This window comes from Rutidosis leptorrhynchoides, chromosome 2 (genome assembly GCF_046630445.1).
Source record: "Rutidosis leptorrhynchoides isolate AG116_Rl617_1_P2 chromosome 2, CSIRO_AGI_Rlap_v1, whole genome shotgun sequence".
NCBI lineage: Eukaryota > Viridiplantae > Streptophyta > Magnoliopsida > Asterales > Asteraceae > Rutidosis > Rutidosis leptorrhynchoides.
The window spans coordinates 694,997,084-695,003,083 of record NC_092334.1 but is presented as its reverse complement, the minus strand read 5'-3'; positions in this window follow the sequence as shown (position 1 = coordinate 695,003,083).

Here is a 6,000-nt window from a genome sequence, read left to right as displayed (position 1 = left end):
TCATGAACCTGAGAATAAAACATGCGAGTAACTGTCAACAAAAATGTTGAGTGAATTATAGGTTTAATATTGCAAACAATATTTAATTTAAACCATAAAAATTTATGTTTGAAAACATAAAAACTCCTTTTTGGACCACAAAATTATATGCTAGAAAATATATAAAAACATTATTCCATTTTCCGTGAGCCACCTGATAACCACTTAACCCTTTATTTACCCTTGCCAAACATAATAAATAATATACACTGAACAAGTGTATCTTCAACTAAATACGAAGTACTAAACATTTCGATTATAAATTGCTAGCGCGACTAGCTTGAAATGGGGTTGTCAAACCCGATAGATCTATCCGTAGGATTCGCGTTCACCAGTAGAAACCAGTGATTACAGTTACCAGACTAGAGAATATTTTTGTTCAACTCACAATGAATAATTTAAATCAACTTCCACTTGTGTCCAAAATATAAAATAAATTGCATGTATTCTCATCCCAAAAGATTTAAAATAGAAAAATGGGACTATAACTCACCTTAATGAAAATGAAGTAATATCACAGAACGTGAACCGCAGAAAGTAAAGTGATCAAGAATGATCACAACGTCGACCTATAAATAAAGCAGGTCGATATAAATAACTAACTTAGGTCAAGTCTTAGTATGTTAACCATAGTACTTGTTGTAGTAAAGTAAAGAACAGCAATCGGTATGATTCGGTATGATCAGGACAACGTATAACGCGTACTTTCTATTTTTAGTAAGTTTCCATTTTTGGAAAGTTTCTATTTTTGGTAAGTTTCTATTTTTGGAAAGTTTCTATTTTTGGAAAGTCAACAAAAGTCAACTGAAAGTTAAACTCAAAGTCAACCGAAGGTCAAAGTTAACTCAATAGTCAACTCAAGTCAAGCTTGGTCAAACTTAGTCAATCTTGAAGTTCAAAGTGTAAATCATATTATTTAAAATAATATTTGTATAAACTAGTCATATCATAAGTTTAATTAAATTGAATTAAATCGGATTATAAAGTTAATATAAGTTTAAATGATATAATAGATATAACATAAGTATTTAATTAATTAATTAAAAACATTAGTCATATCATATGTATTATGAATTAATAATGAATTATTAATCATAATATAAGTATCTTAATTTAATTATGAAATGTTACTTGTATTATAAGTATTGTATTATAATTATTAAACCATAAGTAATTATTAAATGATAAGTTTTATTTATTAATAATGTTAATTATGTTTTAAAATTAATAATAATTTTTAAAATCATAAACCTAATTTAATGATAAGATTTATCCATTTAATGTATTTATTTGATTCCTAATGTTGAAATGTTGAAAATCTTTTAATTAAGGATTAAATCATGCCATTAATTTCTAACCATTTAATTAATTCATATAAAATCAACAATAATATTTAAAATTAATTGAAAATCAGATTTCAATATTTTATAATTCTAATTTTTTATAATTAATATATAAAATTCGGATTTATTTGTTAATTATAATCAAAACTTGATTAATTCATAACTTTCAATCCGTTCATCGGATTTTTACAAACTTTATGTATTTTTGATTCAAAAACATCATCCCAACATAATGAAACATGTTAAAATATCCAGAAATGTTATAAAAATCGAGACCAAACCTGGTGCTCATATGTATATATAATCAAAATTCATCAAATCTTGTTTTACGTATAGATTTTGATCCGTTAATCCAATTAAGATGAGTCCTATATGAAAAATTAAGTACTCAATGAGAGGAACACATTGAGACAATTTATTTAATCAGAAACATTGGTCTTATATGTCGAAAATATCAATAAACCTGCTGTCCGTTTTAAGATCAACCGAAAACATACAAATTCAATCATTTCTAAGCAATTAAACATCACCACAATCATATACAAGTACTAATACATTAACATACATATATAATCAGTAAATAAAGATGAAAATTGAGAAGTTAGGGTTTATGATTTTACCCAAATCAAAAATCAAGAAGAAGGATGATGTAGAACGCGAAACGGTGAATCCGATTATGTAGATGATCTTGAGAAATGATGAACAATTGATTGTGTCAAGTTGTTGGCTGATTTAGTTGATGATGATGGTAAGAAGTCGTTCAAAATGAGTGAGGGAGGAAGAGAGGGTGTTTGCTAGGGTTAGGTTTAGAAAAGAAATGAGGAATAAAATGGAATGAAAAATTGAAAAAAATAAAAATGGGGTATAGGGGGTTTTGGCCGAAATTTTTAGAGGGGTGGGCCCCACATGGCCCACTTGATCAATGGAAGGAAGTCTTGTGGCCCAAATGCCCGAACGAAGCCCGAAACGCGAAAACACGACTACGCGATTAATTATTCGGAGAGATATTAAATACGCGACGAAAAATATATATAAACACTATATATAAATATATGACATTAAAATATCATATTTAAAATAATTAGGATTTAAAAATCCCGAAAGCTTGACCGTTGATTTGAAAATCGAAAAGATTCGTCGGATAGAAATCCACGACTCGTATAAACGTACAATTTAACAATTTAAAAATATGAATACAAATATTCATTTAACACATAATAATTATAATAATTATTACTAAGATAATAATATAGATCATAGAAATGACGTGGCACGAATAACAGTTAACGGTCGTTAAATAATAAACGGTAAAAGATAACGGAAAAAGTAGGGTCGTTACATATGATTTGTATAGATTTGTTAATCATTTTCCGTAGCTAAAAAGATCAAAAATATCCAATCTTGTTTTAAACATAACTTCTTCATTTTAAATCCGTTTTGAGTGAATCAAATTGCTATGGTTTCATATTGAACTATAATTTAAGAATCCAAACAGAAAAAGTATAGATTTATAGTCGGAAATTTAAGTTACATGTCAATTACTAAAGAGGTAGTCATTTCCGTCGAAAGAACGACATCTTGATGACCATTTTGAAAAACATACTTTCACTTTGAGTTTAACCAAGATTTTTGGATATAGTTTCATGTTCATATGAAAAATCATTTTCCCAGAAGAACAATTTTTAAATCAAAGTTTATCATAGTTTTTAATTATCCAAACTAAAACATCCCCCGGTTTCACTACGACGGCGTATATCCGATTTTATAGTGTTCATCGTGTTTCCAGGTTTTAAATCATTAAGTTAGTATATCATATAGATATAGAACATGTGTTTAGTTGATTTTAAAATTCAAGTTAGAAGGATTAACTTTTGTTTGCGAACAAGTTTAGAATTAACTAAACTATGTTCTAGTGATTACAAGTTTAAACCTTCGAATAAGATAGCTTTATATGTATGAATCGAATGATGTTATGAACATCATTACTACCTCAAGTTTTCTGGATAAAACTACTGGAAATGAGAAAAATGGATCTAGCTTCAAAGGATCCTTGGATGGCTTGAAAGTTCTTGAAGCAGAAATATGACACGAAAACAGTTCAAGTAAGATTTTCACTCGAAATAAGATTGTTATAGTTGTAGAAATTGAATCAAAGTTTGAATATGAATATTACCTTGAATTAAAAAGATAACCTACTATAAATAACAAAGGTTCCTTGATCTTAGATGATTACTTGGAATGGATTAGAAAGCTTGGAAGTAAACTTGCAAACTTGGTAGTATTCTTGATTTTTATGAAACTATACTTATGGAATTTATGAAGAACACTTAGAACTTGAAGATGGAACTTGAGAGAGATCAATTAGATGAAGAAAATTGAAGAATGAAAGTGTTTGTAGGTGTTTTTGGTCGTTGGTATATGGATTAGATATAAAGGATATGTAATTTTATTTTCATGTAAATAAGTCATGAATGATTACTAATATTTTTGTAATTTTATGAGATATTTCATGCTAGTTGCCAAATGATGGTTCCCACATGTGTTAGGTGACTCACATGGGCTGCTAAGAGCTGATCATTGGAGTGTATATACCAATAGTACATACATCTAAAAGCTGTGTATTGTACGAGTACGAATACGGGTGCATACGAGTAGAATTGTTGATGAAACTAAACGAGGATGTAATTGTAAGCATTTTTGTTAAGTAGAAGTACTTTGAAATGTGTCTTGAAGTCTTTCAAAAGTGTAAGAATACATATCAAAACACAACATGTATATACATTCTAATGGAGTCTTTAAGTCTTCGTTAGTCGTTACATGTAAGTGTTGTTTTGAAACCTTTAAGTTAACGATCTCAATTAATGTTGTTAACCCAATGTTTATTATATCAAATGAGATGTTAAATTATTATATTATCATGATATTATGATGTATGAATATCTTTTAATATGATATATACATTAAAATATCGTTACAACGATAATCGTTACATATAAGTCTCGTTTCGTAATTCTTGAGTTAGTAGTCTTGTTTTTACATATGTAGTTCATTGTTAACACAGTTAATGATATATTTAAATATCATTTTATCATGTTAAATATAGTGTATCAATATCTTAATATGATACATATGTATTTAGTAGACGTTATCATAACGATAATCGTTATATATATCATTTCGAGTTTCTTAACTTAGTAATCTCATTTCTTATGTATATCACACCTTGTTAATATATTTAGTGAGATACTTACTCATCATAATCTTATGTCAACCGTATATATATGTCTATATATACCACAACATGTAGTTTTTACAATTTTGTAACGTTCGTGAATCGCCGGTCAACTTGGGTGATCAATTGTCTATATGAAACTTATTTCATTTAATCAAGTCTTAACAAGTTTGATTGCTTAACACGTTGGAAACATTTAGTCATGTAAATATCAATATCAATTAATATATATAAACATGGAAAAGTTCGGGTCACTACATGGGATAACCAATTAGTTTGAAGCATTGAATTACCGTGTGATGTAACATACCACAGTACACACAGTTTAACGGTTGTGGTAGTTCATGGTGGTTAATGCCGATGGTTTCTGTTCTGGCAATGGTTAACGGTTGGCAGAGAACTTCTCAGTACGTTCTTTCATCTTGTTTTGAGCTGCCGTCCAATCTCGACATGGTAGCTTGGTTTGAGCTACCGTCACTTTTGGACATGGTAGCTTCAATTTTGGTAAGTGATTGAGCCATTAATACGTATCTTGATCAATAGATCGATACCTTCAGCTCTGATAGCATGTTAGTTTGCAAGAAATAAAGATTGTATTGATCGATTTTATTGATTATAAGCTTGAATTGATACAAAATGAATTAGAAAATAAAAACAACTGGTTTGTGTTTTATACATGAAAATTGAAAACCTATAACAGCTACTTCTACTTAAGGGAATGGTACAATAAACTTTTGTAACCCCCTTTTGAAAATTAGGAAGTGCAGGCTGCTATTGACCCGTTATCTTGGCTGTTTGTTATGATCTTCTGACTAGTCTCAAATAGGAAATGATGAGATAACTTTCTAATCTCAAAAGTCGAATTACCAAATATGGTAATTTGACTTATTGTTGTTGCTGTACTCTAACAAATAATGTCTGTAGTCTATACGATTTCAACATGATATAGTTACAGTAATATTCAATATTGTTTAGTTTGAGATTGTTTGACATAACATTAGTGTATCAATATCATCATGTTACCAGAAATGGTTCTCTACAATTGTATTGTATTTTTTTAAAACGTTGTTAACTGATAGTGTTATCAATTTATTTTTAATGCTCATATGAAATAACTAAAGAATTATAGATGAAAGAACATTTCATTTTGTCTTTTACAATGATTGCAAATTGCAAGTAAGAAAGTTAGGCATGATATATCAAAGTCAAGTGAACCTATAGTCATTAAATGAAACTCGTGTCCTTTTCCATTACCATATAAACATTTAAACAAGCCAAGTGTTTCAATCTTATTAATTAGAGCTATTGACACCATCTTTTATTTATAAAATTTGATTTGATTAGACTGTACCCCACGCAAAATAACGATGCACACGTTGTCTCTGG